The sequence below is a fragment of the Stomoxys calcitrans genome, chromosome 2 (genome assembly GCF_963082655.1).
Source record: "Stomoxys calcitrans chromosome 2, idStoCalc2.1, whole genome shotgun sequence".
In the NCBI taxonomy this organism is placed as follows: domain Eukaryota; kingdom Metazoa; phylum Arthropoda; class Insecta; order Diptera; family Muscidae; genus Stomoxys; species Stomoxys calcitrans.
The window spans coordinates 19,260,865-19,286,236 of record NC_081553.1 but is presented as its reverse complement, the minus strand read 5'-3'; the positions used below and the strand labels follow the sequence as shown (position 1 = coordinate 19,286,236).

The 25,372-nt window shown below is 40.5% G+C and overlaps 1 protein-coding gene across 5 annotated transcripts in view; it reads left to right on the top strand.

The window, feature by feature from the left end:
- Positions 1 to 25,372, top strand: part of LOC106091387 (uncharacterized) — a 509,131-nt gene that overhangs the window by 126,285 nt on the left and 357,474 nt on the right. For all 5 annotated transcript variants that reach the window (XM_059363454.1, XM_059363453.1, XM_059363451.1 and 2 more), the window contains exon 3: positions 17,999 to 18,047. The gene's annotated coding sequence lies outside the window, so the exon portion shown is untranslated. The remainder of the gene's footprint in view (positions 1 to 17,998; positions 18,048 to 25,372) is intronic.

The window sequence follows — 25,372 nt, the reverse complement described above, 5'->3', positions numbered from 1 at the left end:
TTATATAAAAACCATATGGTATTCTCACACCCTGGCGACGGAAGCGTGTGTAACACGATATTTGGTGGGTGGTAATTGGAGGTTAGTGTTTATACCCCTGCAGGCTATAACTTTCTCACTAACACATCCGCTAACATGCCAGCAAGGTTCGGGCACCCACCCACCTACCTTTTTAGACTATGAGTGTAACGAAATGCACTACGAAACAGCTAGCTTTTTTTTGAAGGGGTGCAAATGACAGCCATGAGATGGCGTGGCAGGGGTGAATTTTTGTAGCTAGTATCAACAACAAGACCCAACAACAACAGCAACAAAAAGTACATTGTAACATATAAATGTTTATTTAAAAAGTTTTCATTTCAATTTTACTTTCAATGTTTCGGAGCCAGTGTGAAATTCACTTGGTGCTGTGAGTAAGGGCGATGCGGAACTTGGCGTTTGACTTTCTTTCTTCTTGTCTGAGTCACTGAGTTTTCGTCTATTTCTATGCTTTTGGGTGTATGCGTGTGTACGGGTGTGTTGGAGTTCACTCATCCATTCATTTATTTAGCTGTCAGTGACTTTTCACAGACCAAAAATGCATTTGAAAGTTACCATCGAAAGTATTTGACTATGGACAGTTTTTGATAGTAGCAGTAGACACCCAGGCAAGATTTAATAGTTATCTCAGAGCATTGTTATACCCTCCATCATAGGATGGGGAGTATACTAATCTTGTCATTCCGTTTGCAACACCTCGTCCGTCCCTCCGTCCGTCCCTCCGTCCGTCCCTCCGTCCGTCCCTCCGTCCGTCCCTCCGTCCGTCCCTCCGTCCGTCCCTCCGTCCGTCCCTCCGTCCGTCCCTCCGTCCGTCCCTCCGTCCGTCCCTCCGTCCGTCCCTCCGTCCGTCCCTCCGTCCGTCCCTCCGTCCGTCCCTCCGTCCGTCCCTCCGTCCGTCCGTCCCTCCGTCCGTCCCTCCGTCCGTCCCTCCGGTCTAAATAGGTCAATAACTTGATATAGCTCCTATATAAACCTATCTCCCGACTTGGCATCTCGAACCCCTGGAAGCCGCAATTGTTTTGTTATAACTTCCAACAACTGTGCCAATGACGATTCAAATCGGTCTATAACCTGATGTAGATGTCATATAAAGCGATCGCCCGATTAGTCTTCTACGGTCCCTAGACTCTTGGGCTACGGGGTACGTCTTAGTAATCGTGTTAGGGATCGGTTTATATGAGAGCTGTATCTGGTTATGACCGATAACACCAGTAACTTCTTCTTTTTCCTGCTATCGACGATAAGCCAGAGCGCCTTAGCTGTCCGACAACCATCCGCTGAGTAACATCTCGTCACCGACCCCGCTGTGGCCATTTCCTCCATTATATTCAGTAGTTCGACAAATGAAATGTAGGCAAGACCGGTGACTGGTTCGCCCGACGCATTCGAATTCGTACTGGCAACTTTTTTTTTTGGTATTTTTATGGAAATCTTCGACAATATTTATTTTTTGTTTTTTTTTTTACGAGACTTATCGTAAAATGGCCCAATAGAGGAAACGAATGAACAGACCAAGAATATTTGCAATGAGCTCATACAAAAAAAAATATGACCGCTGCGGCGCCCATAATATTACATGTGCTCAGCGATCACTTATCTAACACTAGTAACTCCTTTGTCCTCTTGCTGTTGACGACAGGCCATAGTGCCTTAGCGGTCCGGCAACTATTCGATGAGTAACATCTCGCCATCGACCCCGATCTGGCCATTTCCTCCATTATGTTCAGTAGTTCGACAAATGACACGTAGGAAAGACCGGTGACTGGTTCGGCCGACGCAGACGAACACCTACTGGCGCATTCGTCAGGCCCTTGCAAATGCAAATTTGCCCATGAACATTCCACTAAGGAACTGGGGCAAACTTCTCACAAATCGCATAGTCCTGCTCGATTCAAGTTTAGACTCAACGATAAGAGGCCTTCTTTTTGTAGCCAAGATCGAATGGCGTGCCGAAGTGCGGCTCCTCTTTTGGAAGAAGTTTTAACATGGCACAGTTCCTCACAAATGTCGCAAGCATTAGGATAACCACCGATGAAAGATTTGTTCTGATGTTCTCGCCAGAATTCGCACCCAGGCGTTTAATGTCATAGGCGGACATGCTAAGCTCTGCGATACGGTGGTGTCCACTCCCAAATTAGAGTCACATCGTGGCCTTGGAGTCTATCCAAGGACTCCAAACAATCCACCACACATATCGTCCTCACCATCCACGAACCCAAGGCCTTAACCGCCGCCATACTGTTCAATCCTGAGTTTTGAGTGCGCTAGATCCCTTGTCAGAATTTCTGTTTCTGTAATCACACAGACATCTTCCTGAAAGAGCGTATAATCGTCCAGTAGTCTCAAAGACATATCGCTGTTGAGTACGTCGGAGGAGACCACCAATCCAGTCCCTGACTCCATCTTAGAGCCATCAGTGAACATCGAGGTTTCATCCCCCACAAACACAGCATTCGCTTTATTTTTTCCCCTTCTGGGAAAACTTACCCTAAATGCCCAAATCCCAATCGATACCGTTGCCATATACTCGGAGATCCTTCTCAGTCTACCCTTTGAGTCAATAGCATCTAATATGGAATTTGTCCTCCTTCAACAGAGCTCCCTCAGCCTAAGTACGACCTAGGCTGCGCAGTTACGAATATATGCCCCAATTTGCTTCACATCAATCATCCCCTCCAGACCTGCCTGCGGTGCGGATCTCTGTGCCTCTGTGGAATCTGTCCTCCTTCAACATGCCGAGCTCCCTCAGCCCAAGCACGACCTTGGCTGCGCAGTTACGAATATAGGCCCCAATATGCTTCATATCAATCATCTCCTCCACCCCTGCCTGCGGTGCGGATCTCTGCACCTCTGTGGAATCTGTCCTCCTTCAACATGCCGAGCTCCCTCAGCCTATGTACGACCTAGGCTGCGCAATAACGAATATAGGCCCCAATGTCCTTCATATCAATCATCACTTCCATACTTGCCTGCGGTGCGGATCTCTGTACCCCTGTGAGTCCGACGCAGGCCAATCTCTGGACATTCTCGAACTCCGTTATATATGTTCTCGAATACAAGACACTCCATATCAGAGCCCCATTGATCAGTACTGGTCACACAATGGTGATATACCTCCAATAAATCATCTTGGAGGTTACCCCCACTTCCTACCGAACATCGTCTTGCATGAGTAAAAAGCGCACAGGTCCTTACGGTTCCTTTTCGCCGTATTCCTCTTCCAGTATAGCTTCGGACTGGCTATGCTTTAAGAGGAACCCGATTGCCATAATATTTCGTTTGTTGCTTGTTGGCATCAAAAGAAAACAAAAGATACAAACCTGTTATGTTTGGTCAGGCCGAATTTTGGGATCCCATCACCATAGATTCTACTAAAACTTTATAAAAATTAATTTGCTTGAAGAGCATATCTGTACTTTACGTAACAAATTTGAAACTTCCAGGGGCAGTAGAAGATCATTTGGTAGAACAGTTTATAAGGGAGCTTTATCAGGTTATAAAGCTGTACTCACCACTACGTGCAAAATTTCTGCCAAAGTAGATAGGATTTGCGGTTTCTAAGGGCTCTAGATGCCAAATTGGGAAATTGGTTTATATGGGGGCAATATCAGGATATAGACCAATTTGGACCATACATGATTTGGAGTTGCATCAGCTTATAGATTGATTTGGACATTGCTTACAATGAATGTTGGAAGTCATAATAAATCACTACGTGCAAAATTTTAGCCTAATCTGCTAATAACTGCAGCTTTTAGGGGTTCAAAGTCTCAAGTCCAAGTACCTCTTTACATAGGAGCTGTATCCTAATCTGAACCGATATGGCCCATATGGTGGATATAAAAATCCCATAAAACCAGGACCCATGTAGAGGTTTATATAGGAGCTATATCAGGCCGTAGATGGTTTTGAACCTTTTGGACAAGGGAATCAGGAAGTTAAATCGGTTGATTGGTTTGTATAGCAGCTATATCAAGTTGTATGCCTATTTCGACCATACTTACCACGAATATTGGAAGTCGTAATAATACACACCGTACAAAATTTCAGGCAAATCGGGTAACAATCGCTTCTTTTAAGAGCCCAAGATGACAAGTCGAAGGACCAGTTTATATGGGAGCTAAATCCAAATCTGAATCTATGTTGCCCATTTGCAATCTCCACTGACGTTTGCTAATAAGAAATATCTGTGCAAGATTTCAAGCAAATATATTAATTCGTTCGAACGCTATCGTGATCAGTGTTGCCACTCAAGAAAATTAATTTCTACCAAAATTCAAGAAAAATCCTACAAACCTTCCCAATGTTCTACAAGCCAAAAATGGGTTATATGTTTTGTTACCCACCACAGAAGAGTTCGCCATTTGGCTTACATCAACTTCTTCATTTTTAAGGCTACGAAGGCTAGATCGTCGTTATTCATATGGAATCCAATCTGCCTGTTGATCGATGACCTAATCTTGAGTTTATAAAGTCGTATTTTACCCCGATTTCAATGCAGCCGTGCCGAGTTTGAATAAAGAGATATACAGATTTAAGTGTTTGAGCCCAGTTATGCACTTTTACTTCCCATTTTCGCAGTTACAGCGAGATGCATATACCGCTCAACTTTTGAATTTAAATCACATTTGACCATATGCATACATGGTCAACATAGCACAAAATCACAAAATCAAGAATTTACGAAATTTGGAAGATATCTCTTAACACTCGTACCAGCAGTTACGGTCAATATCAGAACTTACGCCCTTTTTCTTGAAATTTGAAGCAATGAGACCCTCTCTAAACCCCTCGGACCTGCACTCTTAACAAATACGCAGAAGCAACACAATGTGAACTAATTTTTAGTCATTCCCGGCAATTTTTTCGGTAATTAACTTGGCATTTATTTGTTGGAAAAACCTACCAAAAATTGAGGTCAAACTACCAAGAGAATAAAAACCTACCAATTTTGGTAGGAACCTACCGAAAACGGCAACACTGATCGTGATTTCGATAGGGGTGAGGGAGTGTAATGACTTGGTGTGTAAGTTAACCACCACCAAACAAAGAGTGAGGAGAGTTCAGTTAGAGCAGCCGATCAAGAAACATTCTCAAAGAGATCGATCGGGCGACGAAACTGGCCTCGCTTTTGTTTGGATGCTCAGTTCAACCATCGGCCAGCAGTCGCTCTGCAATTCTAATAAGCCAATGTGAAACTGAAACGAAGAGCATGGGCAGACCAAATACAGAGTGGGAGAAATGATATCGAGGTGGTGGTTAACTTCATATGGTGGTGGTTTTTCTGAAACAAGGGAACATTTAGAGACAGGGGTTAAAACGACAATGTTACTTGTGTTCGCTTCCCACATCGTAGACTTTGCTTGATATGCATTTAAAACATCAATCGCATTTGTTTCTAAAACCCCATATTAAAATTTTGCAGAATTGCCTTGCTTGCCTGTTCTTAGTTTCCTATTGTCCTTGGTGGCGTATGATTTTTGCAAGAGAAAAATGTGACATAATTCATACGCACTAATGTCCAGTTTGCGTTATGGTATCAATACTTTTTCATTCGATTTTTATACCCACCATCGAAGGCTGGAGGTATATTTATTTTGTCATTCCGTTTGAATAACCTCGAAATATCAATTTCCTGTCCTAAAAAGTGTAAGTTAAAGTTTTAATGACCCAGCCGTGTCCCAACTGCGATCCGTCCGCTAAAGTCTTTAAAAGTCATGATATTGAACTGGAACTTTGCACAAATAATTTTTTTTTAACATAGTTAAAAATCGAAAATAGCTTAAAAAGTCTTGGGGCCGTATGAGACGCATTTTTTTATGCGATTTCGCTGAAATTTTTTACGATACAAGGCCTTGGTCTCACAAAACGCACATTTAATTGCCAACTTCGCTGAAATTTGGCACAGTGGGATGCGTTGGGCCCTTGGAAATACCTGACGAGTATGATCCGGATACATATTTGGATATAGCAGCCATATATTATAGCAATTGACCAATATAAGGTCCTTGGCTCCTAAGAAGCGAATTTCTTTGTTTTGTTGTATACTTTTGCTCCCCACTGTAGACATTTGCAACGAAATCATGCTAAAGAAGCTTTGGCTTTTAAATCCTATTCTACAATGATTCGTTTGTTATTTGTTCATGCTTTTGTCCTGTCCAGCGATGCAAATGTCAGCATGGCATAGTACAAAAAATCTCAGTCAAAGAGCCAACAGTTCAAAGGCATATCCTGCAACCGTTAAAGGGAACGTTTGGGTAGAACATTTGATGGCTGGTAAAAAAAAATCCATTTTAAATCTCTGTCTTTGTATGTCTTCCCCATGGGGAGGATGCATCAAGGAAAAATTGATGAAGGTAGTTAACGCTTTTAAACTCGGCAATTTGTTCTCTTTTGCAAGTTCCTATAGTTTTGTGAGTAGTATATTTTTTAAATGGTGGGAGGAGACGTATATGGGTCCCTGCTCCTACACCTCCTCTTTGAGCTTTCCTTTATTCTTTGGCTGTTATGAGTGGTAAAGGACTTTTGCTTGAATTTTTGCCAGCGTTGGCAACTTTTTTAGTGCGTGCACTCGTGCATGACCCTTACTAATGCTGCTGCAGTTTCGTCCTTTGGGTTGTTGCAAGAGTCCACCATGGGGTAGTATTTGTGGCAATTCCCTCAAAAGCTAATGCTTCTTTGTGTTTTGGCTTTCAAGCTGGCTGGGAGTTTTGCCTCGTCTGTAGCAGGCTGCTGCCAACTGCTTAGTGCATTTGGCAAATTTTCGGTGAGTGATATCCTTAGTTTTGTAACAATTGTTGATAAAAAATGTTTGTAATGCCATAAGGAGTAGTGGCCATAGTTTTATTGTAGCCACTTCCTACTACTCCTCCCACTACTTGTTTGCTTGCTGCTTGGTAATGTTAGCAGGGCACATTACCAAGCTGCACTTGCCGCTTGGTTAGAATATCACTTTTGGGAAACTTTCAGATTTGGTACTTCTTTCATTCCTTCGTTTCATTTCGTTGCAAATAAAGTAATTCACTTTATGTTTGTCTGTGTGTTTGTCTTGATATCCATTTCAGAATGCGTGAAGGTCTTTGTGTCCAATGTGTGTGTGTTTGTTCCTTCTTTCTCTTTTCCAAGAGGATACTGTATCTCTACTACGTTTCTAGAGTTTTTTATTCATTCACATAAATCACGTTCGCGCACAAAAGTTTTGATTTGTAAAATCAAAAGCTATTTGCGCTGTAATCAGCACAAACATTGTTGTGCTTGCATTTCATCTTGTCAGGTAGGAGGTTCGTCTAACAATGAAAAGCAATATGGAGAAGGAAAGTTAAAATAAGTAAAAGTACATTAAGTTCGACCGGGCAGAACTTTGGCTACACACAACCTCAACCACAACACGATGACCACGATGGACCATTTAAAAGCTATAGCAGTTACACAGAAAAATGTTTCGATCTGGACCAAACTTGATACGGATATCAGGTCTAACACAATACACTGTGCTAGATTTCAGAGAAATCGGGTAATAAATCCACTTTTTAGGGGCCCAAGACCTTAAATCGGTGTATATGGCAGCTATATCCATATATAACCCGGTCTAAACCATAATCGATACGGACATTAAGGGGCCCAACGTGCTAATTGTGCAAAATTTCACCGAGATCGGATAATAAATACTCCTCTCATGGGTCCAAGACTTATATTCTAGAGATCGATGTATATGACAGCTATATCCAAGTATAGACCTGTCTAGGCCATATTTAAAACGAATGTTGTAGACCCTAACACAGCTCACTGTGCCAAATTTTTATCGAAATCTGTTGTTAAGTGCGTCTTTTATGGTCCCAAGAACTAAAGTTAGGAGATGGGTATATGAGGCAGTTATATCTAAATAAAGCCCGATCTGAACCATATATGATACAGATGTCGAAGAGCACAGTTAACACAGCTCACTGTGTCAAATTTCAGTGCAATCGGTTAAAAAATGCTCCTTCAATGGGCCCAAGACCAAATCGGGAGATCGGTATATTAGGCAGCTATACCTAAATATAGACCGATGTGGTATGAACGTTGAGAGGTCCAACACAACGCATCGTGGCAAATTTCAAACTAATCGGGTAATATATGTGCCTTTGATGGACCCAAGATATAAAATCGGGAGATCGGTATATAGGGCAGCTAAATCCAAACTTAGGCCGACTTTTACCATTCTTGGTATAGAGGTCAAGAGGGCTTATACAACTTACTGTGCCGAATTTCATAGAAATCGGGTTATAAATGAGCCTTTAATGGATCCAAGATATAAAATCTGGATACCGGTATATATGGCAGTTATATCCAAACTTAGGCCGACTTTCACCATTCTTGGTATGGAGGTCAAGAGGGCTTATACAAGTCACTGTGACAAATTTCAAAGAAATCGGGTAAGAAATGCGCCATTTATGGGCCTCAGACCTGTAATCGGGACATGGGTATATATGACAGCTATATCCAAATTTAGGACGATTTTTACCATACTCGGCACAGAGATCAAGAGGGCTTACACAACTCACTGTGCCAAATTTCAGAGAAATAGGGTAAGAAATGCGCCTTTTATGGTCCCCAGATCTGTAATCGGGAGATCGGTATATATGGCAGCTATATCCAAACTTAGGTCGATTTTTACCATACTCGGTACGGATGTCAAGAGGCTTTTCACAACTCACTGTGCCAAATTTCAGAGAAATCGGGTAAGAAATGAGCCATTATGGACCCAAGATATAAAATCGGGATATCGGTATATGTGGCAGCTATATCCAAATTTAGGACGATTTTTCCCATATTCGGTACAGAGGTCAAGAGGCTTTTCACAACTCGCTGTGACAAATTTCAGAGAAATCGGGTAAGAAATGCGCCTTTTATGGACCCAAGATTTAAAAATTGTGCCAAATTTTAGCTAAAACGGGTAATAAATGCTCTTTTTATGGGTACAAGACCTTAAAGATCGGTATATTGCAAATTTGCCCATGAATATTCTATAAGCAACAGAGGCAAACTTCTCGCATATAAGTGAGTGCTGTCTGATTCAAGTTTAAGCTCAATGATAAGGGACCGCCTTTTTATAGCCGAGTCCAAACGGCGTGCCTCAATGCAGTTCCTCTTTGGAGAGAAGTTTTTACATGGCAAAGTACCTTACAATTGTGGCCAATTTTTCTGATGTTCTCGCCAGCATTCGAACCCAGGTGTTCAGCGTTAAAAGGCAGATATGCATCGGTATATATGGCATCTATATCCAAATATAGTCCGATCTGGATCATAGTAAGTACGGAGATTACCTCTCTTAACATAATTCAAAACACGAGGATCCAAATTGATCGCGTTATGACAGAGGCATTTATCAAGCGTGCTAGATGTACGATCGATTCGTGGAGCGAATATAGATTCGGATCATTACCTTGTTGCAGCAAAGGTTCGCACCCGTTTGAACATGGCTAGGAAAGTATGATCTGACACTGCAGCTGGACAATGAAAAGCTGCAAAACACAACAGATGGCAGCGGCATACTCCACTCGCCTGATCCAACTGCTTGATGAAAGCTCTTCTTGTTCCGATGATATAATGGCGCAGTGGCAAACTATTGCCCACTCCATGGAAATGCCGCGAAATCGGTACTTGGGTACCGGAAGCCTCCTCCTAGAAACCCGTGGTACAACCAAGAGTGTCGAGATGCTACTGAAGCCAAGAATGCGGCATAAAGAGCAACCTTGCAATCAGAAGCAATGCGCCAGATGAAGGAGAGGTATCGGGAGAAAATGAGAGAGGAGAAACATCTATACCGCAGATAGAAAAAGCAAATTTAAAGACGGAGTCGGAATGAAGTCTGGAAATTCTACCACAGAATCAAACATCAATCCGATGGCTTTGGTTCTGGCACATCCTCCTGCAGAGACAAAGAAGGAAATCTGGTAATTGACACAGATAACATGCTGAGGATATGGAGAGAACATTTTACCCATCTACTAATATCCGACGTTGGCGGCGAAGAGGATACCGAAGATCCAATCCCTGATGATGGTATAGCATGTTTACCTCTTAGTCAGATTGAGATCCAAGTAGCAGTGACCCGACTAAAGAACAACAAGGCAGCAGGAGCCGACGGGTTACCCGCTGAACTATATAAGACCGGAGGCGACACGCTGATAAGGCGTATGCATCAGCTTATCTGCGCAATCTGGCTAGAAGATCGCATACCCGATGATTGGAACCTCAGCATACTATGTCCCATACACAAGAAAGGAGACAAGACGGAATGTGCCAACTACAGAGGAATGAGTCTCCCGATAGAAAGATCAAATGGTGGGAGACACCTCAAAACTTGGTGTCAGAGATTTTTAACCTCAAAAATGTCAAGCTTTCCGATAGAGCTCTCAGTTGGCAGATTTAACACTAGGATTGTCCAATCTTTCAACAAAATCGGGTAATAAATGCGCATTTTATGGGCATAAAACTTTAAATCGTAAGAGCGCTCTTATCTGAGGCTATATGAAGATATAGCCCATCTTCGAACTTAACCTGCCTATGGACAGAAACAGAATCTGTGCAAAGTTTTACTTCAATATCGTCTTTTTTAAAGACGAGGTTTCATTACACAGACGGACAGACGAACGAACATGGCTAGAACGTCTTAGAATTGTTTAGGATCAAGTATATACATATATACCTTGTAAGGTCGGAAATAGATATTTCGATGTGTGCTTGGGAACTTGGGAACCCTGTGCCATGTGTACACAAAATAAAGGGCATAATTTGACTCTACGTACGAAGTTTCTGTCCATTAAGGCAAACATTAAACCTTCTAGAAGCTGAACAAGGATAATCGAGAAGTCGGGTTATATGGGAGCTGTATGAAGAACACCGCATGCAAAATTTTAGCCAATTCGGACTAAAATTGTGCCTTCCAGGGGCTCAAGATGTGAAATCGAAAGGCATACTTATATGGGAACTATATCAGGTTATAGACCGATTAGCACGGCTATTGTCAGTCATAACAGAACACTTTGTGCAAAATATTTGCCAAACGGACAAAAATATTGGTTTCTGGGGATTCTGACGTGAAACCGGGAGTTCAGTTTATGTGGGAGCTACATCAGGTTATAGACCGATTTGAACCGTACTCGCACGGTTGTTGGAAATCGTTACAGAAGATATCGCGTAAAATTTTAGCCCATTCGATTAACAATTGCGACTTGTAGGTGCCCAAGAAGTCAAGTCGAAGGACCACTCATATGGGAGATAAATCCAAATCTGAATCGATATGCCCCATTTGCAAATGTCAACCAACTACACCAATAAGAAGTATCTGTCAGCTATATCCGGACGGATATATTCAGCTATATCCGGACGTGTCAGCTATATCCGGACGGACGGGCATGGCTAGATCGATTCAGAATGTCAAGACGATGAGAATATATCTACTAAATGAGGGTCGCAAATCAATATTTCAAGGTATTACAAACGAATGACTAAATTGGCATACCCCCATATTATGTATGGTGATGGTTAAAAAATTATAATAATTTTATAAAATCCTCAATCTGGTCATTTATGGATAGATCAGCCGTTGGCTGGAAAAATTGGGTGCCATAACTTATCTGTGAAGATAAATGCGAAGAGGATCAATTGGTTTTGATTTGTCAGATCCAACTATAGCCCTTGGTTTCTAATTTGCAAATTGTATCCAGCTTGTCTCACATACCACCTGCATTTGGCCACTGATATTACATATGATGTGCATGGTGGCGTATGATGTCCATAAATTGTGATGTTATCATTCATACGCCATAATGTCCCTTTTATTTCAATGTTTGCAAGATGCATTTACATTCTTATACCCACCACCGCAAGATGGGGATATATTCATTTTGTCATTCCGTTTGCAACACATTGAAATATCCATTTCCGACCCTATATATTCCTGATCAGCGACAATATATTCTTGATCAGTGAAAGAATCTAAGACGATCTAGACATGTCCGTCCGTCTGTCTGTTGAAATCACACTACAGTCTTTAAAAATAGAGATATTGAGCAGAAACTTTGCACAGACTCTTTTTGTTTTTCATAAGCAAGTTAAGTTGGGCTGTATTGGACTATATCTTGATATAGCCCCCATATAGACGGATCGGCCGATTAAGGGTCTTAGGCCCATAATAGCCACATTTAATATTCGATTTTGCTGAAATTTGGGACAATGAGATATGTTAGACCCTTCGACATCCTTCGGTAATTTGGCCCGGATCTGTCAAGATTTGGATATAGCTGCCATATAGACCGATCCTCCGATTTAGGGTCTCAGGCCCATAAAAACCGCTGTTATTATCCGATTTTGCTGAAATTTGGGACAGCGAGTTGAGTTAGGCCCTTCGCCATCCTTCGTCAGTTTGGTCCAGATCGGTTCAGATTTGGATATAGCAGCTATAAAAGGCAGCCCATAAAAGGCGCATTTATTATCCGATGTCGCCGAAATTTTGGGACAGTGAGTTAAGTTAAGCCCCTCGACATACTTCAGCAATATGGCCCAAGTCGGTCCAGATTTGGATATAGCTGCCATATAGACCGGTCTCTCGGTTTTAGGTTTTGTGGCCATGAAAGGTGCATTTCTTGTCCTATGTCGCTGAAATTTGAGGCAGTGAGTTGCGTTAGGCTCTTCGACGTCCTTCTTCAATTTGGCCCAGATCGGTCCAGATTTGAATATAGCTGCCATATAGACCGATCTCTCGATTTAAGGTCTTGCGTCCATAAAAGGCGCATTTATTATCCGATTTTGCTGAAATTTGGGACAGTAAATTGTCTTAGGCCCTTCGATATCTTTCTTCAATTTGGCCCTGATCGGTTCAGATTTAGATATAGCTGCCATATAGGCCGATCTCTCGATTTAAGGTTTTGGGCCCATAAAAGGCGCATTTATTGTCCGATGACGCCGAAATTTGGGACAATGAGTTGTGTTAAGCCCTTCGTCATCCTTCGTCAATTTGGCCCACATCGGTCCAGATTTGGATATGGCAGCCATATAGACCGATCCTCCGATTTAGGGTCTTAGGCTCATGAAAGCCGCAGTTATTATCCGATTTTTCTGAAATTTGGGACATTGAGTTGTTTTAGGCTCTTCGACATCTCTCTCCAATTTGGCCTTGATCGGTTCAGATTTGGATATAGCTGCCATATAGACCGATATCTCGGTTTTAGGTTTTGGGCCCATAAAAGGCGCATTTATTATCCGATGTCGCCGAAATTTTGGGACAGTGAGTTGTGTTGGGCTTTTCGACGTCCTTCTTCAATTTGGCCGAGATCGGTCCAGATTTGGATATAGCAGCCATATAGACCGATCCTCCGATTTAGAGTCTTAGGCTCATAAAAGGCCCATTTATTATCCGATTTTGCTGAAATCTGGGACAGTGAGATGTGTTAGACCCTTCGACATTCTTCGGTAATGTGGCCTAGTTCGGTCCAGATTTGGATATAGCTGCCATATAGGCCTATCTCTCGATTTAAGGTTTTGTGTCCATGAAAGGCGCATTTATTATCCGATTTTGCTGAAATTTGGGACCGTGACCGTGAGTTGTGTTAGACCCTTCGACATTCTTCGCCATTCTAAGCCCCTCGACACATTTTTGCAATATGGCCCAAATCGGTCCAGATTTGGATATAGCTGCCATATAGACCGGTCTCTCGGTTTTAGGTTTTGTGGCCATGAAAGGCGCATTTCTTGTCCGATGACGCCGAAATTTGGGACAGTGAGTTGTGTTAGGCCCTTCAACATCCTTCGTCAATTTGGCCCAGATCGCTCCAGATTTGGATATAGCAGCCATATAGACCGATCCTCCGATTTAGGGTCTTAGGCCCGTAAATGGCGCATTTATATTCCGATTTTGCTGAAATTTCGCACAGTAAGTTGTCTTAGGTCCTTCGATATCTTTCTTCAATTTGGCCATGATCGGTTCAGATTTAGATATAGCTGCCATATAGGCCGATCTCTCGATTTAAGGTTTTGGGCCCATAAAAGGCGCATTTATTGTCCAATGACGCCGAAATTTGGAACAGTGAGTTAAGTTAAGCCCCTTGACACACTTCTGCAATATGACACAAATCGGTCCAGATTTGGATATAGCTGTCATGTAGACCGATATCTCGATTTAAAGTCTTGGCCCCATAAAAGGCTCATTTATAATACGATTTCACTGAAATTTGACACAGTGACTTATGATAGACTTTTCGACATCCGTGTCGTATATGGTTCAGATCGATTTATTTTTAGATAAAGCTACTAAAAAGACCAATATTTTGTTATACACAATTGAACAATAACTTGTACGTATTAGTATTTGGTCCAAATCGGAACATATTTCGATACCACTGCTATGGGGCATAAGGTATGCAATTTTAACCGGATTTTGATGAAAGGTGGTTTACATATATACCCGAGGTGGTGGGTATCCAAAGTTCAGCCCAGTTGAACCTAACGCCTTTTTACTTGTTTCGCTTGCTGTTTAAAAAAGTTTTCTTTTTAATAAATATTTTTTCCTTACTTACCACCCCTACCCCATTTGGTCAGCTATAGCATCTTGTTTTCATACAGCAGCTATAATTGCAAATATTCTCCCTCAACTGTCTTCTTGTTCTTCTCTATGGTTCTTTTGCTGATGCCCTTCACTGTCAGCATTAGATGCCATTTGATATTCTTTGGCCATTTTGGTGTTGTATTTCAACTTCTTTGCTTTTGCTGAAGTTGACTAAAACTTTGGACTGTTTTCTGGACTTTCATATTTTTTTTTTAATTCGTCTTGGTTTTTTATTTTATAAAAATTTTCAGCTAAGAGCCATGGAATCAACAAACCAATTTGCCTTTTATAGCAATCCCTTTGAACAAAGCACCCACAAATGTTAATATTCTTCCGCAGCTTGACATGCAACTGACACGATCAAAGTTTATGCTACCTATGATGGTCTGTCAGGTTTTTGAGAGGATTTTTAAAATTATACTCTAAAGCTGTTCTATGATTATTTTATGAATTTTAATTTCTATGGACATTTTTTTAAATGGAATTTAAAAAAAAAATAAGCATTTTTATTTTTGTGAACATTTTTCCATTAACTATCACCTGGTGTGACACCAGGAAGAAAATCATGCTACATGTTGGTGCTTTATATCTAACAGCACGTATCCAACATCATGACAGTGTTCACCTTGTTTTCGATGTGACCCCCTGCAGATATTTGGAGATTTGTACAATTTGTAACTAAGGCACAGTGCTTTAAGTGAAGTGTTTAAAAAAAGAGGAGATAAATACAAAAAAATTGTGATTTTTGGATGGAAAGATTTTGATTGAATCTGTTAATAGAAAGGCTTTTGTTGACATTTTTAATAGAAACAATGTCCTTGAAATTTCCATGCCATTTTTGATGACAATATGGAAAAAATTTTGGCAAAAATTTCAACAAAATTTTTTATAGAAAAATTTTTAAAAAAATTTTTTATAGAAAAATTTTTATAAAATTTTTTATAGAAAAACGTAAGACCCTAAATCGGAGGATCGGTCTATATGACAGCTATATTCAAATCTGCACCGATCTGAGCCGAATTGACGAAGGATGTCGAAGGGCCTAAGACAACTCATTGTCCCAAATTTCAGCAAAATCGGATAATAAATGTGGTTTTTATTGGCCTAAGACCTTAAATCGGAGGATCGGTCTATATGGCAGCTGTATCCAAATATGGATCGATCTGAGCCAAATTGACGAAGGATATCGAAGGGCCTAAGACAACTCACTGTCCCAAATTTTAGCAAAATCGGACAATATGGCTTTTATTGGCCTAGGACCCTAAATAGAAGGATCGGTCCATATGGGGGATCTACCAAGATCTAGTCCGATATAGCCCATCGAACTTAACCTGATTATGGACAAACAAAGAATCCGTGCAATGTTTCAGCTCAATATCTCTATTTTTGAAGGCTGTAGCGTGGTTTTAACAGACAGACGGACGGACATGTCTAGATCGTCTTAGATTTTTACGCTGATCAAGAATATATATTCTTTATAGAGTCGTATATGGGTATTTCGATGTGTTGCAAACGGAATGATAAAATGAATTTACCCCCATCCTTCGGTGGTGGGTATAAAAATGACAATAAGAAAAAATTAGAAAAAAAAACTAATTAAATTTGACAAAAATGCATTTCGACCAAATTTTTTTGGGAGAAAAAATTTCGATCAAATTTTTTTTAAAGAAAAAATTTCGACCAAATTTTTTTAAAGAAAAAATTTCGACCAAATTTTTTTTAAAGAAAAAATTGCGACCAATTTTTTTTTTACAAAAAATTTCGACTAAATGAATATTTGATGCATTTTAAATGTTGCTGTGGATATATCAGGTAAACTGACTAAATTCTAGTTGAAAAGTTGATTCCATACAGTAGTTACATCTGAATTACACACGACATTTGACTGCTACTTTAAGACCGTGTACTCCATTTTTTTTTGGCTTAATGTGTTCGTCAATGCACAAAATATGAATTTGGGGTCAGGTGAAAATCCACATGTGCCTCACCAATCAACACTTCATCCTAAAAAAAAACTGTTTGGTGCGGGTTGCATGCCGGCGATGTCATTGGGCCATACTTCTTCGTCATCGATGCCATTGGCCACGTGACAGTGAATGGACAACGCTACCCCACCATGCTCACTGATTATTTCGGGTCTAAATTGACAGATATGGACCTGGACGACATGTGGTATCATCAGGACGTTGCCACAAGCTAAACACCGTGCGTTACAATCGATTTATTGAAGAGTAAGTTTGATGAGAGTGTTGTCTCACGAAATGGTTCAGTCGACTGGTTGCCTCACTTGTGCGATTTGACGACTCTAGACTATTGTCTTTGGGGCAACGTCAATTCGTTGGTCTATGCCAACAAACTGACGACGCACAGTGGGAGAAAATCGAAAAAAACTATTAAAAAATAGGCCGTGTGTAAACGGGTAGTGATATCTCTTTGAAATTTGGAGTAGTAATAACTGAGGTGAAGCTCCTAGTCCGGTCGCCTCTTGGCAGGCCCCTAAAGTTGGTCATCTCGGCAAAATTGTTCGGGCTGCCATATCTTCATTTGTGATCCGATTTAAAAAAAAAATCTTTTTTGCTGGATAGTGCTCGAAAGTCCCTACAAAAAAAGTCGACAAAATTTTGTTTTATTTGGATTCCATTGCAGGATATGGTCCGGCTTTAGACCATTTCGTTCAAAACTTTCTACTCAAAGAATAGAACGAACAGCAAAGAACTTTCAAAAGTAAGGCACAATGTGTGATGTTGCTTAAAGGCATTTGACCAGCTTTCGGTATCGCGTTTTCTGATTCGCCGGAAATTTCGACCAAATTTTTTTATAAAAAATTTTTCGACCAAACATTGAAAAAAAAACAAATTCTACCAAATTTTTTTATAAAAAAAATTTCGACGAAATATTTTTATAAAAACAATTTCCACCAAATATTTTTATAAAAAAAAATTTCGACCAAATATTTTTATAAAAAAAATTCCGACCAATTTTTTTATAAAAAAAAATTTCGACCAAATATTAAAAAAAATCAAATTCTACCAAATTTTTTTATAAAAAAATTTCGACCAAATTTTTTTATAAAAAAAATTTCGACCAAATATTTTTGTAAAAAAATTTCGACCAAATATTTAAAAAAAATATTTTCAACCAAATTTAAAAAAAAAATGTATTTCGACCAAATTTTTTTATAAAAAAATTTTTGACCAAATTAAAAAAAAAATCGAGCAATTTTTTTTTTGTTAATTTCGACCAAATTTTTTTATAAAAAAAATTTCGAGCAATTTTTTTTTAATTTCGACCAATTTTTTTTTATTTATTTATTATTATTTTTTATCTTATGAAAAGAAAGGATGTTAAAATTTTTTTTTGTTTTTTTTTCAGAATGAATTGCCAAATCTTCTGCTTGCAAATCCCTGTTTTGCTTCAATTGGTATGTAAATGCCTTGCATCTCTCGAATAAGAAAACTTCTTCTATCTCTCTTTCTTTGTTTGGTTTTTTTGTACCATTTTTCTTTGCTTTTTGCATACAACATATCAAGAAAAGGAAACAGAGAATATCTTGACAATTACTTTTTTGACTTGTTATCTTAATCACCCGCCTACGGCACTGTCTCTCAAGTACTCCGAAAACATCTCTCTAAGCTTTTTAAAACTTAAATCTATGTTTTTTTTTATACCCCTGTGCACTGACAATGCCGCCATCTTAAAGCCCTATGCAAAAAAGGGGGACCGAAAGGTTCATGTGGATATGGAGCATTTAAAAGTTAAGCTCTAAGACTTGCTTGTATTTTTGGATGAAACTGTAGCAATGATGCAGTGGCGGCAACACAATGGATGAGGCAGCAAGCGACAAGCCCTGAGGCTGGCAAGCTCGCGATAGATGGAACAGTCGTTGTACTACGACAGACAGACAGGAAGGAAGGATGCCATTGTGAAAGGCAAAGCAAATGGCCCAAAGTGCAAGTAGGCTCTTCTAATTGATGTGTTTGGCTGTGGGAAGGAGAACACAGGGCCACACACTGACAACTGACCCCAGACATGGACTGATTGTGTGTGAGGTAGCCCTTTTATTGTATGCTCTATAACAGGAGGGAGGCATTTTTGATTTGCCATAAAGTTGGAAATGTAAATTTTGCCCACGAGGGGATATGGGCAAACTTTCCACATATCAATGAGTGCAGTCCGATACAAGTTTTAAGCTCAATGATAGGGGGGCTTCTTAAAGCCGATCCGACTCCTCTTTGGAGAGAAGTTTTTACATGGCATAGTACCTCCCAAATGTTGCCAGTCTGATAGTCTTGCCAGGATTCGAACCCAGGCGTTCACCGTCATAGCCGGACATGCTAACGTTTGCGCTACGTTGGCCTCCGAAAGTTAGTAGGGCCTAAAACCAAGCAACTAAGTGCAGTAGGGTATCCGTCTTTCAGCTCCACTCTAATTTTTCTCTGGTTTTCTTGGTGTGGGTAAGGTGGCCCCACATTTCTTTCCATTGTATTGCGAAGGCAAAACGATTTTAAAGCAATTCTCATTTAGGCGGTCAAACAAGGCTAACAAGCTGTAGCATAAGTCCAGATGTCATATTTAAAAAAAAAATCTCCCATCTTCTCCACCAAAATCCGCAACAATTTCCGCTTGGCCTCTCTATGGAAGGACATTGCGCTAAACTGTGTCATAGTTCCCTAATAATGAAAAAGCAACAAGGACATGAGCCTTCACACAAAAAAAAAAAAAAAAAAAACAAAAAAGAAAGCAATGCAGGACAAAGACAAAATCTTGCATAGCCAGCAATCGACAAAGTCCTTTTCCTAAGAAAATGCCTTGGCTCATCTCCATGTTTGAAGCTGGCCAACAAAATGCCACGTTGATTGTAGGTCCGTTAGAGTTTGAACTGTACTATCTGTGCTGCCGACTTTGGGTATATGGCCTATAGAATGAAGAATGAAGAATGAAAAAAAAACAGCTTGTTAGCAATTGTTATTATTATCCTTTCTAACAATATTTGCTCCTGTTTCCTGGCAGGCAATAAATGAATAAGGAACTCGCTTCATTGTCCTCGTCCCAATGGAAGTTGTTGTTGTGTTCGAAACAATGGGCCCGTTTAAAAATTCACTCTTTAACGTTTATTCGCTGCTTCAGCGATAAGAAGACTTTCCAGAGAATTTTATAAACTCCCAAAAAAAAAAAAAGAGGAAAAATTAAATAGAATTATTTTTTGTCCTTTTATTCGAGTGTCGGTCTGTCGCTTCTTTCGTTTAGTTGAAAAATATGCGGATTAGGTGGAATGGCATTATGCAAACGTGCCACATTTTCACTTGCGATGCAATAGTAGTTGTAGTTTCTTTTTTTTTTAAATTGTTTTCTTCCTCCTCTTTGCTTCCTTACCATCTTTGTCTTATCCTTTTGCGGTATGTGTGATTGTATCCATTATCTGCTTGGCTAGCGATGTTGTTGAAAAATAAGCACAGCTGAAGGTGTTTTTGTTTATTTTAAAAATGAAATTATGTCTGAATTAAGGTACACTCTAAAAACAAAGAAAAAAAGAGAAAATATGTCAAAAGAAACTGAAAACTCGAATTCCGAAAAATTTTGAGAAAATCCCCAAAACTTCCCTAAATGGGAAATAAGTTTTTCTATGACTAACAGTGGTCTGAAAGCACAAACTAATTCCTAATAATCAATAAATCAAATTTCCAAATTTTTTTCAATATTCACCAAAAATGTCTTTGACGAGGAACGCGCAGAGGCTGGCATGTCCACCTTTGACACGGCACGCCTGGGTTCGAACTCTGGCGAGACCATCAGAAAATAATTTCAGCGGTGGTTTTCTCCTCCTAATGCTGGCATCATTTGTGAGGCACTATGCCATATAAAAACTTCTTTCCTTTGGGACTCGGCTATAAAAAGGAGGTCCTTTATCATTGAGCTTAAACTTGAATCGGACTACACTCATTGATATGTGAGAAGTTTGGCCCCGTTTCTTAGTGGAATGTTCATGGGCAAAATTAGCATTAGCAATACTGGCTCATGTGAGGCTCTATGGCATGTAAAAACTTCTCTTCTAAGAGGTGTCGCACTGCGGCACGTCGTTGGGACTCGGCTATAAAAAGGGAGGCCCTCTAATATGTGAGAAGTTTGCCCCAGTGTGCTCCTGTTCCTAAACGGAATGCTCATGCGGAAATTTGCATTTGCATACTGGAAACGTAAAATATTTTCGATATTTTTTCGATCCATTGAAAAAAAACCCCAAAATCTTCAAAAAATCCCTTAAATGGTGAATTGGGCTTGGTATGTAATTTTTTTTGGCATAATCGGTGTTGATCCGAAGCACAATGGTTTAAAAAGCAAAAATCAAGATATCGGTCTATATGACAGCTATATTCAAATCTAGACCGATTCGGGCGAAGTTGCAGAAAAATGTCGAAGAGCCCAACACAACTCACTGTCCCATATTGCGGCGACATCGGGTAATAAATGCGCCTTTTATGGGCCCAAAACCTTAAATCGAGAGATCGGTCTATATGACAGCTATATCCAAATCTGCACCGATCTGGGCCAAATTGAAGTAGGATGTCAAGGGGCCTAACACAACTCAATGTCCCAAATTTCAGCAAAATCGGATAATAAATGTGGCTTTTATGGGCCAAAAGCCTAAAGTCGAGAGATCGGTCTATATGACAGCTATATCCAAATCTGAACCGATCTGGACCAAATTGCCAAATAATGTCGAAGGGCCTAACACAACTCACTGTCCCAAATTTCAGCAAAATCGGATAATAAATGTGGCTTTTATGGGCCAAAAGCCTAAAGTCGAGAGATCGGTCTATATGACAGCTATATCCAAATCTGAACCGATCTGGACCAAATTGCCAAATAATGTCGAAGGGCCTAACACAACTCACTGTCCCAAATTTCAGCAAAATCGGATAATAAATGTGGTTTTTATGGGCCCAAAGCCTAAAGTCGAGAGATCAGTCTATATGACAGCTATATAAAAATCTGAACCGATCTGGGCCAAATTGAAGAAGGATGTCAAGGGGCCTAATACAACTCACTGTCCCAAATTTCAACAAAATCGTATAATAAATGTGGCTTTTATGGGCCTAGGATCCTAAATTGGAGGATCGGTCTATATGGCTGCCATATCCAAATCTGGACCGATCTGGGCCAAATTGAGGAAGAATGTCGAGGGGCCTAACACAACTCACTGTCGCACATTTCAGCCAAATCGAACAATAAATGCGCCTTTTATGGGCGCAAGACCTTAAATCGAGAGATCGGTCTACATGGCAGCTATATTCAAATCTGAACTGATCTGGGCCAAATTGAAGAAGGACGTCGAAGAGCAAAGGTGGCTTTAATGTACCTAAGAAACTAAATCGGCGGATCGGTCTATATGGCAGCTATATCCAATTCTAGAGTATTTTTCAAATCGGTTTAAAATCTGGTATAGCTGTCATATAAACTTGGGTCTTGACTTCTTGAGCCTTTAGAGGGCGCAATTCTCGATTGACTGAAATTTTGCACGTGGTGTTTTGGTATCACTTCCAACAACTGCGCTAAGTATGGTTCAAATCGGTCCATATTTTGATATAGCTGCCATATAAACCGATCTGGGGTCTTGACTTCATGAGCCTCTAGTTTCTTTTAAATTATGAATTTTTTCTCAGTGCATTGTCTATTTGCAACATCTCCTCCATTGGTGATTTCATTTGCTTTAACTGTGGTCTATTCCTATTCCATGTTTGTGCTTTGCAATGGCCATAGAGAAAGGAGTGAGTACAACCGAATTTAGTGTGGGTGAGATGCTCTTCTTTATGGCCACCATTTAAGTTTATGATCTTGGGAAAAATTCTTAGTTGCGGCACATGTGTTATGGACTTGAGTTGTTACCAGCAGCATCGTTTGCTGGGGTCATAGCAAAGCGGCAATGGAGCAACAAACCGAAAACCTCGAACTAAGCCAGCAATGGCACATCATATACCTTCAATGGGAACTGGGCCACAGGGAGCATAGAGCCTGGTGCAACATGATGCTTTCTTCCACTTAAAGACTATGAATTATCACTTTGTTTAGCAATGGAGTTGGTGCTGGGTTCTCTATTCTCCTCCACCCCTCCGCCTTTATGCCTTAAATATTAGCTTAAAAATTAGAGATGCAGCAAATGAAAATTTGCTGCATATCGTTGGTGAAGTGGATGGGTGTGGGGTAGGTAAACTTATTTAATCTTGCATAATTCCAGCAATTTTATGAAATGAATAAAAGCTCTTGCTGTCTTATTACTATTTTTTTTTTGTTTTATTGTCCTTTGATAATGGTTTTTTTTTATTAATTTTTTCCCCAGGATATTCTGATATGAATGAAGTCTTAAGAATGCATTTCAGCATTTGCAGTTATTGAGCCTGGCCTTCTTTTGTGTGTTAAGCATTGAGACTTAAAAGGTGTCGAAAGTTGGTGTTAGTTTTAATTCTTCTTCTTCAATCTATTGTTCGTGAATAATACAATCACTCTAAGATTTATTAATTGGAATTGTTAGTGCTATAACCATGACTATTTCATGCTCCGCAGGATTTATTTTAGACATGGAAGCAACGTTTACTTAGCATCAATTTCAAATTAACTCAAAAAAAGTTCAAATAGTGTCTTAAAAGAATGGTTAGCCAATGCTTGACTAACACATAAGCAATGAAGGATGTTTTTCCGGGTCAAAGCTGTGATTTCCTTTGCCATATATTGTTGAGATCGGTCCATGTATCGTTGGAGAACTTTTAGTGATGAAGCAACTCCCCACATAGCATTTTTATACCCACCAGCAAAGAATATGGCCATTTTAATCTTGTCATTCCGTTTGCATTACATCAAATATGGATTTCCGACCCTACAAGTATGTATATTAGGGTGAGGCGATTAGTGTATAAAAAAAAAGTCTTCATTGGCACTTCGCGTTCCTAGTTCTTGGGATTGTACTGAGCAAAAAAGTCCACTGGACCATAAGTCTACGGTGAAAATGGATCCTCCAAATTTTGACTTGCACGATAGTAGTGAGGAGTTGTGAGTTATCATGTCACGCGTGAGTCGCGTGATTCGTGAGTGAAATCCAAATTCACGCATGATCGTGTGTGACCGTGATTAAATTTATTCGTGCGTGAGCGTGAGAGAGTGCAATCCCGCTTACGACTCACGAGAAACTCACAAAAGAAATCACAATTCACGAGAAAGTTTGGACTCACTGGAAAGTCATGGCTCACGATTCACGAGAAAATCATGACCAACGTTTAAAGAAATAACAAAAAACAAGCAAATCGAGATATCGTTCTATATGGCAGCTATATCCAAATCTGGACCGATTTGGACCTGGTTGCAGAAAAATGTCGAAGAGCCCAATACAACTCACTGACCCAAATTTCGGCGAAATCGGACAATAAATGTGCCTTTTAGGGGCCCAAAACCTTAAATCGAGAGATTGGTCTATATGGCAGCTATATCCAAATCTGAACCGATCTGAGCCAAATTGTAGAATGAAGTCAAAGGGCCTAACACAACTCACTGTCTCAAACTTCGGCGACATCGGACAATAAATGCGCCTTTTATGGGCCCAAAGCCTTAAATCAAGAGATCGGTCTATATGACAGCTTTATCCAAATCTGGACCGATCTGAGCCAAATTGAAGACTAATGTCGAAGAGCACAACACAACTCACTGTCTTAAATTTTGGCAAAATCGGACAATAAATGCGCCTTTTATGGGCCCAAAGCTTTAAATCGAGAAATCGGTCTATATGGCAGCTATATCCAAATCTGGACCTATCTGAGCCAAATTGTAGAATGAAGTCAAAGGGCCAAACACAACTCACTGTCTCAAATTTCGGCGACATCGGACAATAAATGTGGCTTTTATGGGCCTAAGACCCTAAATCGGCGGATCGGTCTATATGACAGCTATATCCAAATCTGAACCGATCTGTGCTAAATTGAAGAAGGATGTCGAAGGGCCTGACACAAACCACTGTCCCAAATTTGAGCAAAATCGGATAATAAATGTGGCTTTTATGGGCCTAAGACCTTAAATCGGCGGATCGGTTTATATGGGGGCTATATCAAGATATAGTCCGATATAGCCCATCTTCGAACTTAACCTGCTAATGGACAAAAAAAGAATCTGTGTAAAGTTTCAGCTCAATAACTCTATTTTTGAAGACTGTAGCGTGATTTCAACCGATAGACGGACGGACAGACCGACGGACGGACGGACAGGTGGACGGACAAACGGATGAACGGACAGACGGACGGACAGACGGACGGACAGACGGACGGACAGACGGAAGAACGGACAGACGGATGGACGGACAGACGGACGGACAGACAGACAGACGGTCGAACAGACGGACGGACAGACGGACGGACAGACGGACGGACAGACGGACGGACGGACAGACGGACGGATAGACGGACGGACAGACGGACGGACAGACAGACAGACGAACGGACGGACAGACAGATGGACAGACAGACGGACGGACAGACGGACGGACAGGCGGACGAACAGACAGACGGACATACGGACGGACGGACGAACAGACGGACGGACAGACGGATAAACGGACGGACAGACAGACGGACGGACAGACGGTCGGACATACAGACCGAAGGACAAAGCTAAATCGGATCAGAAAAGTCGATCGGTTTACTTATCAATGGGTCTATCTCTCTTCCTTCTGGATGTTACAAACAAATTCACTAAGTTAAAATACTCTCTACC